This window comes from Anas acuta, chromosome 4 (genome assembly GCF_963932015.1).
Source record: "Anas acuta chromosome 4, bAnaAcu1.1, whole genome shotgun sequence".
NCBI classification, from domain to species: domain Eukaryota; kingdom Metazoa; phylum Chordata; class Aves; order Anseriformes; family Anatidae; genus Anas; species Anas acuta.
This window is the reverse complement of record NC_088982.1, coordinates 24,555,884-24,570,060: the sequence shown is the minus strand read 5'-3', so window position 1 is coordinate 24,570,060 and position 14,177 is coordinate 24,555,884. Positions and strand designations below refer to the sequence as shown.

At 46.8% G+C, this 14,177-nt stretch overlaps 1 protein-coding gene across 12 annotated transcripts in view; it reads left to right on the top strand.

Annotated features, from left to right (window-relative positions):
• The first annotated feature begins 10,049 nt into the window (after nt 1-10,049).
• APBB2 (amyloid beta precursor protein binding family B member 2) overlaps nt 10,050-14,177 on the top strand; it is a 159,354-nt gene continuing 155,226 nt past the window's right edge. For 7 of the 12 annotated variants that reach the window (XM_068680189.1, XM_068680204.1, XM_068680203.1 and 4 more), the window contains exon 1: nt 10,151-10,299. The gene's annotated coding sequence lies outside the window, so the exon portion shown is untranslated. Of the gene's footprint in view, nt 10,378-10,720; nt 10,976-13,554; nt 13,697-14,177 lie in introns of those variants that run through there. The other 5 variants (XM_068680190.1, XM_068680191.1, XM_068680193.1 and 2 more) reach the window with 5 other exon arrangements.

Below are 14,177 nucleotides of genomic sequence, written 5' to 3'. Positions count from 1 at the left end.
GGGGTGGAAGATGTCACAGTAAACAACAGCATCATTTATTTCTGCCTTTTCCCCTCAGGTTTTAGCTGAAAGCGTTGATACCCATCAGAAAGCCCAACATGTCTGCTGGGTACACAGTACCTTTGACTACCATCCTTTTTGTGATCTACTCTGCCTGTGCTGGAAGATGCAAGTATCCCAAAAACTTGAATCAACAAGTATGAAGCTAACGATTGCTGATACGTATGTAGGAGACTGCACGCAGCTCCTCTGAGAGGATGACAAGTCTTGCAGCCTAGAAAAGGGAAGGCTATAAATGGCAAGAAAAATCCTGCTTCTGAGTTGCTCAATGGCAAATGGTGGTTATAACTCCAGCCTGCCTCAAATAGCAGTGCTCAAATCTCTGGGTTACTGTCATCCCTGGGATGGCCCCTATGTCCACACAAGCAACACACAAGGGCCATAGTATTTCTAAGGGATGATCTGCCAAATCTATCAGTACATCACACTTAAATAAACAGTAAATGTAACTGGTAAAAATCTGCTGCAGTTGCATAAAGATGCCTGCCTCTGGGAAGCCACGTAAAAACGAGTGCTGTGTCATATCCAGTACCCATCTACCTCCTTGCAAAGAGGAAGTCTCTGTACCATCTTTCCTCAGTGCAGGTAGATGTAATATGGCAATTTTAACCCAATACTTTGCCATTATTATAATAAAATCAGCTCACCAGAAAAATTGACTGGAAATATTTGTAAACATTTTGCATTGTCCAAATATAATAAAACTTGTGGTGTTTAACACTGCCTGTGAGTAAAGCTTTAATTCAGATGCCTAATCTGGAAGGAAGAATCTTCACTACATATATAGTCTTTGGGCAGATTTCTTTCTCCTAAATATAGGGCCCAGTGGTAATATTTACTTTCTCCCTGTGTTTCAGTGTAAGGTTTACACAAGGAAGATCTAGACCTAAATTTAAGGGCCTTTTCCGAGTTCAGAAGCTCTCCTAACAGGAGTGACTATGACAAGCAGGGTGGTGTGGGAGATGGAGCTGGCCTTATGCAATGCAGAGCCCCTGATGTGGAAACTGAGGTCATAAACTGCTTTAGAAGATCATTTTCCTATTCCTCTGCCAGAAGCTAAGCCCTGAGACTTTTCAAGTCCCTACCTTCAGCTGCATTATCCACACCTCCCTACCAAACACCTCAGACCTGTGCCTTCCTTTGTTTTACTGTGATATTATTCACTTCCCAAAAGAAGGACCCCAAACCAATTCCTGGAAATCTATACTCCCTACCTCCCAAACAGGCAAATTGTGTCCTTGGCTTGCTGGTGGAGCCCAGGGCAGGAGGAGCTGTGCACCGCTGCATCCCACAGGAACCCAATGCTGCAGGTCAGCAATTTCTCAGCACCTGCCCATATGCACTTACACTGCAGTGTGCTGAAAGCATCGGAGTCACTGTGATTATCTGTTGTAAGTCATTTATTGGGCTGGGGTAAAAGCCTGCCTGAGAGCAGTTATTACAGCTCAGTTATATCACAGTAGTGTGCTTGAGGGAGAGGTTGCCCTATACAGAAATGCAGCATCCTTGAAGAGTTGCTTGGACTACTTTTACTAAGGCCAGTGTCGACATAACTCATAGCACAGCTATGTTGATGCCCTTCCTATTATCATAGGGGCATTTAGGATCTCTTCATAATTGACAGCAAGAAGAAGAAATCTGCGAGCATAACTCAGTGGACCAAATGGAGATGTTAGCTTTGGGGACTAGTCTAGAAACTGGTCTAGAAACACCAGTTTCACTCCCTTAATAATAAAGGGGGTCTGTGGGACCCAGTTCAGGTGACTTTTAGATGGATGAATCCAACCTTATCTGCCTGGATATTAGCAAATCCTTGTAGCTTGCCATAGCTAATGTTATGATAATGTATGATTGAGCATGCATTATGACATATAGCAAGGACAGACTTTATTTCTGGTTTGGAATTTCCCAAAAGTCAGCAGGACTGCCATAAGCCTGCTGAGGCAAGACGAGATTTGCAAGGGCTCCACATGCACAGCTTACTGAAAGCATGAGGGGCTTTTAGCCTGGTAGGTAAGTGGCTGTGAAACAAGACGAGTTCCTATCACTTAGCAACAAGTATGCAGTAGGTGATTGGAAAGCTAATAAAACACAGTCTTATTTTCCGCCACTATCTTTTTCCCTGTCAGGGTACCTCCACATGTCAATGGCTGCAGCGTTGTGAAGGACAGATGTAAGGGAATTGCAACTGCGTTTGCGTACAGGTTCCACCAAGCACACGTTATATTCTGTGTATCACCATTCCGGCTATACCACAAAATGTGCATAGCTTTCCAAAAATGAAAAGCTGGGATGTGCTGAAGAAAGCCTTTCTCCCGGATTCGATGCTGGGGAAAGCCCCGTGTCTGGTGCGTAAACCCTGGTGGGCAGCAGAGCCCCACACAGCTTGCTCACCACCCCCCGGTGGGATGGGGGAGAGAATCAGAAGGGCAAAAGTAAGAAAAACTGTAGGCTGAGATAAAGACGATTTAATTAAAAAATAAAAAATACATACAAATATAACAACAACAAAAACCAAATGATGCAAAAAGCAATCACCACCAACTGTCTGACAGGCAGCCAGCCCCTGAACAGTGGTCTCCTGGGAAACTCCCCCCACCAAGATTTTATTGCTGAGCATGATGTTACACCGTATGGAATATGCCCTTGGTCAGCTGGGAACAGCTGTGTCCCCTCACAGCAACCTGTGCACCCCCAGGCTCCTGGCTGCGGGGGTAGAGTGGGAAACAGAGAAGGCCTTGAGGCTGGGAAGCACTGCTCAGCAACAGCTGAAGCATGGGTGCTTATCAGCACTGTTTTGGTCACAGATCCAAAACACAACATTTTATGAGCTGCAGTGGAAAAAATTAACTCCATCCCAGCCAGACCTAGTACACTATGCCATAAGGTGCCAGCCATAAAACATGGCAAATATTTCCAAGGCCATAACAGGGACAGTGGGCATCTGGGGGCTGTGTAAGGTAGTAACATCTCCCTTTCCTTCTGGTAAATTGCATGAACCGCAGCAGTAATTCCTCTGTATTAGTGCCTCAGCCCTTAAAAGATCAGAGAGATCAATAATGAAAGCACAGAAGACTGTTATCATAAAGGGCCTGCGTCCATGAAAGCTTCGGGCAGGACCAGAGGTGTGTGTTTGCATTGCTGAGTTGCAGCCAGCTTCATTTAAACACTTGTGCGAGGATTCTCAGTGACTCAGGAGATGTTCTGGCCAGGAGGTGGAATGAGTAGGGACTGCTGAGGTGGCGACCTGCTGAAGCGTATGAATTCTTGGTTGAATATATGATGAAGGAGGCATCTGGTAACTGGAGGCAGGCAGCGCTGAAGCTATGCAGATAAAAGGGTTAGGATGGTGAGGCTGCTCTGCCAAGGACTACCTCTGTGCATATCGACTGCCAGCAGTGATTCTGCAGTCACTGCAGCCAAGTCCTCTAGCATGTAAAAAATGCCTCCACAGAATGCAATAGCTCTTCTGGAAATCTGTAGGTGGAAGTGTTCCCTGAGGTGCTAAAATGTAGCTTTAAAGGCCTGCCTTCAGCATCTCAGCTCTGAAGAGTGTGGCTGTGATTTTCCAGGATTCGGATTTGTCTGGCAGGATGCTTGAGATTCTTCACCTTGCTCCTCTGTAAAGTCGTATCCACCACAGGCGATGGTGTCTTGTAGGATGCTTTGTTTCCTGGTCGAAGCAGGACGAACAAGGAGTGACTCCTTTCTCCGCAAGGAAAGGCAGAAGGGAAATAACTGTTGACAAGGGTTTCTTAGTTCCAACCAGATGATACGCTATCTGTTTTTATTTGGTATGAAGGCTTGCTGGGCTTTCAACAGATGAGGAAGACACATGGGCAGTTATGTCTCATTTTTCTTACATGCTTTCTTTGGGTGACGTTAGCAAGCCACCCGTCTTCCTCTGTAGGCAAGAACAATCCATCTCTCCAGTCTGTAGGGGAGAACAATCTATCTCTCCTTCCTCTGTCTTTGTTTAGGTAATCTATACATTCTCAGGATTAGGATTCTTTATCTGGAGATGCCAATTACACATCTCAAATAAGAGGACCTCATTTTGTGTGACGTTTTAGTGTAATACATAAAATAGGTAATAATAACGAATTCCAGTTTTGATGTAAAGGTTGGATGATATCTGTGATAGGCACCTGTGTCACTACTTATTTTTTCATCCACCCAGTGCCTCTCATATGAAGGGGTTTTATTCTGAAATGTTGTCACTCTGCCAGTTCAGCAGCACAAAGCATCTTCCATTGTGTCATGGAGCTCAGATTTTTCTTTCTTTTCTTCTTTCTCTCTCTCTCTCTCTCTTTTTTTTTTTTTTTCTTTTCTTATTTATTTATTTTCCTGGGGGGCAAGAGGGGCTAGTGATGGGGATTAATCCAGATAGAAAAGGCAGTCCTACAACCCATCTTTTCACACCAATGGAGACCTTTAGCAGGATGTTGAAGTAGCTGACAATGGGAGTAAGTGAGCAACAAAGCCACATCATAAAAAAGCCGTTCAGCTTAACTCGGTCACAGGCTCCTGAAAGATGCCTGCTTTGTTCCAGGCATCTGGCACAGTTCTGTGTTCCTGCTGTATCTTGTAAGTAGTTTTCTGGTGAAACATTTCCATCTGTTTTATACATATATCTATATATGTTTACTGCCACATATAAATTCTGAAGCAAGGTGTGCTCAGCTCAACATATTCTGCTGAAAGCTGTGCTTCAGTAACAAAATTGTCTCAGGCAGTACGAGTCTCACTACCATTCTGTACATCAACGGGGACACACCACGGTAAGCATTGACTCCTGACCTATATGTCACTCTTGGGAAATGCGAGGATTTTGTTTTTAATAAGGGAAGCACCTCGAATTAAATCTTCAGGCACAGACCAGTTGTGAGTTCCAATGTGAGTTCATTTTCTGCATCTAAGCCAGCCCCAGCTACCTCCTCTTCATCATTCCTAAGGCCCATGGCATATCTTGGAGCTCCCAGCCACAGAAATACACAGGTATTTTTGGTGTGCCGCTCTGGGGGGCCGCTGGCTTGGGAATGACTCAGAGCAGCACAGCTCTGATGCTTTCTCAGTGTGACTGCAGCAGATGCAAAGCCTTGCAGGCCTAGATCTGCTCTTCTGATCTGCTAAACGGAACCAGCTCCCATGTTAATTACAAATTAACAGTAGCTATTCACTTGTACTTACAAGACAAGGCTTTGATTTCAAAATATGTAAGAGCTAGAGACTTAACCCCACGTTTACCACCACTTTCCAGAAGTACATCTGGAGGAACATACCCCTTCGGTTCAGCTTTAATTCTGTCGCAAGGCCTTCTACAGATGGTGACCACCCAGGGAACTGCTAATGGAAAGCAGTTGTGCTGGACGTGGAGCTTTCACCGGCTGGGGGACGTGACAGCACCAGGGCCCTACCGCTCTGTCTCCCCAGGGCATGCCACTGGAGGAAGGTTATTAGCTGTGGCTGGTTCAACTGCAAGCAAGGAGCATTAAATCACAGTGAAAGCAGACCAGTTGTCCCTTGTAGGCCTGCCTTTGCTCTGAGCTGCTCTCAGAGCAGAAATCTGTGGTGCCACCTTTGCATCTACCTCAGAGCATCAGCAGTGGGGAGCAGAGGGAGGCTTTTCGTCCTCTCTGTTCCAGGAATTTTTCCACGTTTTTCAAGGAGGAGATCAATTCTAACCCCCCACCTTCAAGAGAAATATTTTGTGTTTGTTGCTGATGGAGAAGGTGTTTTCCTGAAGATCAGTCTAACAAGCACTGTTTTGAAACGCTTACCGAGGCCGCATGTAAGGATGAAGAACATCATTTGGCCCTCAAGCCTTACTCGTTTCAGTGGAGGTGTTTGGTTTAGGAATGTGCATGCAGAAACACATCCCTGTCTCAGTGGAGAAAAATATTTACATGGTGAGGGGAACTGCAGCATGGATCAGAAAAACAACGGGACTGTATCGCATTCTGCAGCTGTAAATACAAATGCAAAACATGCCACTCTTTCCAGGGTATGTTTGTACACACAGGGCAAAATTCCCATCGAGTGCATTTGCAGCCTGTTTTTTTCTGGCTGTATTTAGCGCACTAGACACTGGACTTTTGTCTCTTGCTTCAGAGACAAAGCTCTCCTGTTAGTAAGCTTACTGTTTCCATCTTTGTCTTAGCTTTTTCACCACTTAATTCGTGTTTATTAGTGGATGTGAATGTGTAAACAGGCATATATATGGAAAATGAGTGGGATAGACATTCTGACCTGAGACCTGGGTTTGCTGATGGCCTCTCTGGGAGCTATCCTGCTGCACCACCTTGGATGTCCATCGGGAGCGGAACCATCAGCACTTCCAGCAAAAGCTCCAAGGTGTGAGAGGGCCGGGGCTGAAAGCCAGCAGCTGCTGGCGTATTCTCAAAATAAGGAAAAAATGTAGGCTGAAAGGCAAGCAGCATGCCCAAATCTTTGTCTTGTATTCCTGCTTTTCAGATATAGAAAAGTATTGTAAATCATATGTGTCAGTGGCCATCACAAAGCAGAATTATATTTCTTGCATTCGTTTTAAGCATCCAAGGCAAGACTAGATACGTTTTCGCTTTGCAAATTTGAGCTATTTTCTTTATTTGACTAATTACAGCCCTTGCTCTTTTAGGACTTTGGAATATTTTTTGTGTGCCAGAGACACATAAAACAGTAAATAGAGCTTGCTGAAAAGTCAGCTCTGAAAGCACCTACTGCCTTCCATCCCAGTGCTTAAGCAGCTGTTGTAGGATTTAAAAATTCTGCATCTTTTCTTAAAGTTTTCCCTCACTTGGCTGCTCTAGCTAGAAGGAGGTCCAAAATGGGTTGTTTTCCTGCAGTGATCACATGCTGAAAGTCTTCTGGTTCTTCCATTTTAAATGTGTGTTTTTTGTTTTTTTTTTTTGTTTGTTTGTTTCAAATATTGCTATAGTTTTCAAGCCAACACCATCATCCTGCTTGCCTCCCCCAAAACTTGTAATGATAAAAAAATGGAGCTGCTCCAGACTTGAGGAGTGGTTGGCCTCCTTTCCTTCACCTCACCGTCAGGAAATCCCTGTATACCACTGTACAACAGACAGGGAAAGGACGGATCAGAGAATTACATCTAGTCAAATATCTCAAAGATCATAAGCCTGTAATGAAGAGAGATATCCTGTGAGTCTAATTCTTGAATCTTCTAGCTGCATGTGCGTGTGGTGGCACTCTTTATTTGGGGAAATTTATTTGATTTAGCATTTTGAGATGGAGACTTGATATAACAGTGATCAGTGTGAAAATGTTAGAGACTCAGTTCCAAAGCAAATTACTGTTCTGCTATAACTGAACTTTCCTCATTAAGTTTCTATGTTAAGCTCAGTTTTTGGAATAATATATTCAGTGAAAGGTTATTTGATGGTGTAGGTTCCTCTGAAATATTAAACCACGATTGCACCGCTAGATGGTAGTCTTGTTTATTCCATATTCACCGCTTTTCTACTTTCATCTGCAGAGAGAAACCGTTTCTCATGAGACGGGATTGGTGCGTACTTTAACTATCCCCCTACAGGGAATAACCCTTAAGTAAAAAGCTGGGATATAAAAGAAGGCAGAGGAAGAAACTGTATTAACTTCTCCTGAGAGGGCAATCAGAGGCACAGTCAATCTCAGAGTAGGATCTGTAAACCCGTGCTGCACTGAGGAAGCTAGTATACAGGCAGCTATTCGCCACTGGAAGCTCAGATGGTCGCTCATTCCTTGTTGCAAAGTCAGATGGGCATTGACCAAAATAAATTTGCAATTTGCATTCGTAGTTCAAACACTGAGACAGCAAGATGATGATGAAATGTTTTGGTTATGAACTGGTAATATAGAAAGGCCTCTCCTCTTATTATTTGTAATGTTTAGAGGTGTTGTTTCACTGGATGTTTGTGGCTTACAAAAAGAGGTAGTAAGGGCTTTGTATCAGTACCTTTAGCCCGCAACTGCAGGAGCCATTTCATTGTACTCAGAAAGTTAACACATCAGATTGCTCTAAAACAAGAGATCTATATTTGATGAGACTGGCCGAGCCTATGCAAGCAGTATATCCACATGGAAACGTTTCAGAGAAGTCTGAGTGTATTGAGCTGCTGTCCATTTAGGATGTATATGAAATTCCTTATTTAGTTTCCTCAACACTTCATTTTTATGACTCTGCTTACTATACTGCAAACCAAAGTGCATTATATGGACCATATAACTAAATGCTAATCATATTTTTAACCACATAGCAAAAACCACAATGCAGTGCTTTTACACTTCTCATCAAAGGAATGTGAATTTATGACCATCTTGCTTGGCCACTGATGTCAGGAGAACATATTAATAGGCTATTCACTCATAATCTGGGGTAACCCAACAGTTGCCTTGCATCTCTCCAATAGATGAAGTGCAAATTCCAGGGAGAGTTCTGCTCCATTATGCCTTCAAAGTCTCTGCATAAAGGCTTTCCCTGCTGCTGGATGATGTGCTTTCTTGGAGAGGAACGCACCCTGATTTGTAGACATTGGAATTTGATGAATCACCTTTGGATGTCTCAGGAGGCCATCAGTCCTTCCTGAGCTGATCAAGATGATACATTTCTATCACAGATAATTAGGACTATTTGGAGGGCTTTCTTTGGATGTCCACCATAGTTCTGGATCTGAAAGAACAAATTAAAATGTGAGTCTTAGCATAAGTAAGTATTGTTCTTTTTATACAAATCTTGACTAAATCATGTCCACATTTGAGAAAAATGCAAGTACCACTGTAAACAAGAAGAATAAATTTAGGAGTAAGTTGTTAAGTGATTAAGTATAATTTCTAAGTGCTTTGCTCTGAACTATGACATCTTTGTCTAATTGTCGCTTCTTCTTGTTCATCACAGTAGTGCTCATAATTGCTTTTTTTTTCTTTTTTCTGTTCTTTAGGCTGATGGATGTCAGTATGACCTGCTAAAAACACGAATATTTCTAATTAAAGATGTTATATTCCTATTCATCTGAATTGTCCCTATAATTATAGTCTGAGTTCTGCTGTTAGGGGCATAGTTATAAACCTGGAGAACAAAATAGTGAAGGTTCTGGAAATGCATAGGAAAAAAAAAACATCCCTTCTAGATAAATAGATTCACCATTAGAAATGGTGCAATAAATTTTGAAACGGTCTTGGGCACTCTTAATAGGATTGCTGAATGTGTTTTAATTTAAGAGAAAATCAGCCTGCCCATTTCATTATTGTAACAGTCTTCTTTGACCTCCTAGGGCATCTTCGGTTAGTCTGATGTGGCACTGTATTTTATTAGTGATTGTTTTGCACCTGCTTTTCCAGTCTTTGTAAGATTGTTAGGTGGAAGAATGAAAGATCTGCTTGCAGTTGCCACTCAGCTACTGTGTCATTTTAATATTTTTGCCTTGGTAATGAGTAGTTTTTTCCCCTGTAACCTCAAAAGCTTACGTTGAAAGGACAGAACCCCAAGTATTTGGTAAGGCTTTAAACAGAAGGAGCTTCTCACAGGTGTGCTCTTTTAAGCCTCGCTACTAACTCCCCACAACGTCGCTGTGATCCCCTGCTCCTTCCTCTCAGGATGTGCCCAGGGCTTCACTCGCAACCTGCTCCTGTTGTTCTGCAGGTGCCTTAAAGCCTCGAGGTTTCCAGGACTGGTCCTTTTGCTCATTTTCCACGTCTGGGAGCACACCCTGGACCTTTCCCTCAGTGCGGGCTGGGTGCCTTTGGAGCCCCCCCACCACCACAGGGCTGCCTGGAGCACCCCCAGCGCGCTCCCTTTGTCAGGCACCCGCCTGCCTCTCCCTTCTCCCGGGGGGCAGCACAAACCACCGCTGCCTCCCCACACAACCCCTAACCCCTGAGGGTCGGGAAAGCTGCCCTGGAAGCCACCTCAGCCCCGGGGGGAAGCTCCTTGGCGGCCGGGAGCCGCTCCCGGAGCCGCAGGTGTGAGCCGGGCGCCCTGAGGCACCGGCGGCGCCATGTTGTGCGCCCTCCGCCGCCGCCGCCCCGCCCGGCCGGCCCCCTGCGAGCCGCGGCGCTGGGCGGCGGCCAGGGAGGAGGGAGAGGAGCCGGGAGGAGAGAGGAGAGAAGAGGAGGGGCGGCGGTGGCGGCCGGCGGCCGGAATCGTTTCCTGGGTAAGGCTGGGAAGCGTTTCCGGAGGGCTGGCTGCATCCCGCAGCGGGCTCCGGGCGCCTCGGGAGCGGCGCGGTGCGGCGGGCAGGGCAGGTGCGCGCTCCCCGCGGCGGGGACGGGGCGGTGCGGGGCTCCCGGGCAGCCCCGGAGCCTTCCCCCGGGGAGATTTGGGTGGGTTTCGGGGCTTTCCGCGATTTCAGTGCCGGTTACTGCTGCTCGGGGGCCGTGCGGGTGGGAGCCCGGGGGGAGCAGCCCTCGGGGCGCAGCGCGGAGCCGCGTTAATGTCAGGCGGTGCGGGGGGGCTTGCTCGCGGTGTCCTGCTGGGGCTCAACCTTGTGGCTCTGCCCCTCCAGCACCAAATATTGCAGCCCACACCGCCTTCAGGGCGCAGTTGTGCTGCTGCCGTGCCGCAGGCTGTGCAGGGTTGGGCTCCGGGCAGGATGCGCTGCGCGGCGCTGCCCCGGGGGCCGGCTGCGGGCGTGCCGTGCCCTGCGGCTTCTCACCGGGTCCCTCCGGCTCCTTCGGCATCCCACACGCCACCACCCTGCTGCCTGATGCTCTGCTGCTTTCCAAAAGCCCCAGCGAGTTGGCTGCCTTGCGGTTGGAAGTGTTTTCTGCCTAGGTTCAGCTGGAGTGTGTGCGGATGCTGGAGCACTCGGAGGGGGAGACATCCTCGTGCGGTGACCTTGTGGCAAAATCTTGGCTGGTTAACTTCTTTCCTTAAAGCAGCCAAGCTAAGCATGGGTGTTTTGACTCTTCCTTTGCAGCAGTGAGCGTTTGATGGAGCGCTTTGGGGCTTTTCTTTTTTTCCCTGGTTGTTTAAGAGAAGATTTGGAGAGGACTCATCAAGAAGAATACCAGTTTTGTTGCATGTTACGAGAAATGTGTGACCATCCTTAACACTGAGGCAGCCCAAGTGAACTTCGTCCTCTGTGATGAAGGAGAAGGTCTAAGCAGTGGGTCACAGCGGTGTGGGAACCATTTCTTAGCAGAGGGGATGCACAACTTGCAAGCCTGGGTTATTGTTGTTGTTTTCAGTTTTGCAGCTAAGGAGCCAGTGAGCAAAAATGATCAATTTTGGTGGGGCACTGGGTGGATTCTGCTGTTCCCTTGGTCAGGAGGGAACAGTGATGTGCTTAGGAAATGCTTGGGGGTGTGTAGTGAGGACTGGTGCAGCGTTGGAGCTGAAGAGAGTTGTGACTTGAGGAGCTGGTTAGGAGGAACGTGAGTGCTTGAGATTGGTGAGAAATCCTTACAGCAGGCAGAAGCTGGGAGAAGGCCACAGTGAAACCTGGTAGTTGGTAGGTGATGGTAGGTAATCAACTGATTGCATCTCCATCAGATGGCAGATCCATACTTTTCAGAAGCTCTGACCTAGGATGTGCAATCCCACTTGAAATTCATGCTGAAAACAGACTATACCACCCATATGTTTCCCTTGGGTAGAAGACAAGGGTTTGCCTCTGTCCTGTGCTGTAAGCAAGGAACTCAGCTGCTGGGAACACCAGAGCAGGAGGAGATGTGCAGGGCATGTTAGCTCCTTACTTGCTAAACTGCTGCTGTCCTGCTGCCACGGAGAAGGTGACAAATGGTGGGGCGTGTTGGGCAGGAGACTGGCAGGAAGGACTGGTGGGATGGGTGGGAGCTCGGGGGGTTATCAGGCACATCTTCTCACTTGTGCTTCTGGTGGAGCAGGTGCAGAGAGTGGCTGGGGTAAAGAAACAATCGCACCAGAGGAGACAAGGAAAGCCTGGCTCGTCTAGCCTAGGAAATGAGGCCTGAGAGGGGATACGATTGCAATCTGCAGATACAGCAGGGATATAAACAGTAGAAACAGAGAGGAGCTATTTAAACTAAAGAACAATGTTGGCACGAGAACAAATGGATGTAAACTGGCATGAATAAACTTCGGCTGGAATTTCGTTTCTTCCCTAAATGGAGTGAGGTTCTGGAATGACCTTCAAAGGGGAGAAGTGGGAGCAAGACCCCTGGCTGGCTCTTAAAGATATATTGAGGAAGTTTGTGTCATGTGCTTGGCTCTGTGGCATTAAGAGATGAGGCTCGGTGACTCAGGGAAACCTTTTCTGTATGTGTGAGTTAACCGAGTACAGATTTTCTGTGTTAATGTTTCTTATTTTAAAAATCTGACATTCAGAACTGACATCAGAATAAACTGCTCACTTTACGGTTTGTATCGCTGCTTAGAAAGGATTGTGATGTGCTTAGTGGCTGCTTCCTGAAATATTTTACAAGTTTAGGTTTTCTTTCCTCCAAAACGTTGTATTGGCTTACAGCAGTATCTGTGCAAAAAATTGTGCAAAAGACTATTCTTTAGTTTGTGTATCACAGCTGTTTGAGTTTATTCTTCAGGTTACAAAATAAACTGCAGAAAAAGTGTTTCTTGATTGAAGCAATTGTTAAATCCTGTAAAAGCAGGAGTTGGGAGGGGACAGCTGATCCAGATGGTGTGAATTGAGACCAGTGCTCCCAGCTACGCTGCGGCTGGAGGGCTTTAACTCTGAAGACAAGTCTAGTTTATGTAGTTGTCTGCGGGTTTGTTTCATTTGCTGTTAGGCAGAACAGCTGAGAGTTATCTTGAGTGGTGGTTATAGCAGTCCGACTCGTACAGAAGTCTGTAGGCCATTCTAAAAATATGGTGTGCAGCACAAAACACAACCAGCTGCAGATCCTGCGTAATAGGTCCTGTGACTGTCAGAAGTACGTGACAGCTTCCAGAAGATGCAATAAATATAAAAAAGGAAGAGCAGCAGTGGTGGGCCAAGGCCTCACCTGTCTGCCCCGGTAGCCAGCTGGGGCTCGACCCAGCCATGTGGCACCCAGCTGGTTTCATCTCTGAGCAGCACCTCCCAGGTGTCTCCAAATGCTTCTGCAGCTCGGTGGGCTGATGGCCCCCAGCCCTGGTGGGCAGCATCCCTGCACCTCTGGACCCATGTCACTGTCCTCGTCTCGCTGTGGGTGAGCACTGCTGGCTGCTGCCCCGTAGCTGTGAGGAGTTGGGAGTGCTCTGTGTAATGTTCTGCTTTAGCTTCCTTTTTAGAATAAACAAACAACTCCTTCACCTTCAGCCTCCTTCTGTTCCAAATCCTCATCTGATCTCTCTGCAGCCCCCCGGGACCTTATTGCAGCCTCCACGGCCTTTGCCCAGGAGCGCAGCTTGTCTGCAGGCCTGCTTCTGGTTGTGTAAGAACTCCCTCCTCCTGTTCCTTCTCTGCTGGATTCCTTCCTCTGGTGGCTCGTAGCTCCCATGTGGCAGAGGCAGTGAGATCCTGCATTATGACATTTATAACTTCATAGTCCTCTGTCTTCCTCCTCCATTTGTAGTTTTACCTGACTGAAGAGCTGCCTACTCAGCTGTTCTTTGAACAGAGGCTGTCCCTGAGTTTGAGTGCCCTTTCCAGGAGTCCTTCCTACCTCTAAAGATCCTTTTAGGGTGGGAGGATCAGGACTGCGTGCAGTTTTCAGCAAGTAGGTGAGCTCTGGTGCTGTGCAGTGACATAACCGTGCTTTGTTTTCGTAGCGATTTATAACGTTTGATGAGCTTCTGGGGCTGCTGCTGAGCTCATTTCATGGATGCGTGCAGTCGTAACCTCGCGATGTTGCTCCGGCGCACGATCATTTTGGGGCCTATCAGCCACGTAAAGCTGCGGTTGTGCCTTTCCCATGTCCGTCTCCTTCCATCTGCTGTGTTTATTTGCATTAGATCTCATCTCCATGCTGTTGACTCAGTCTCGCAGGATTGTCTGGAATCCTTCACATCCTGTCCTTGCCGCCCGAATAACGTTTCATCAGCAAACTTCCTTGGCCCGCTGCTCCGTCCCCTTTCCAGGTCTCATGTGAGCATCTCAGGCAGCCCGAGTCTGAGCACAGGTTGCTGCTGAACTTCACTGGTGACTTCTGGTTGCTCCAAGAGAGACTGTTTACCTTTGTCCTTACCCTGCTTCTGTTTTTCC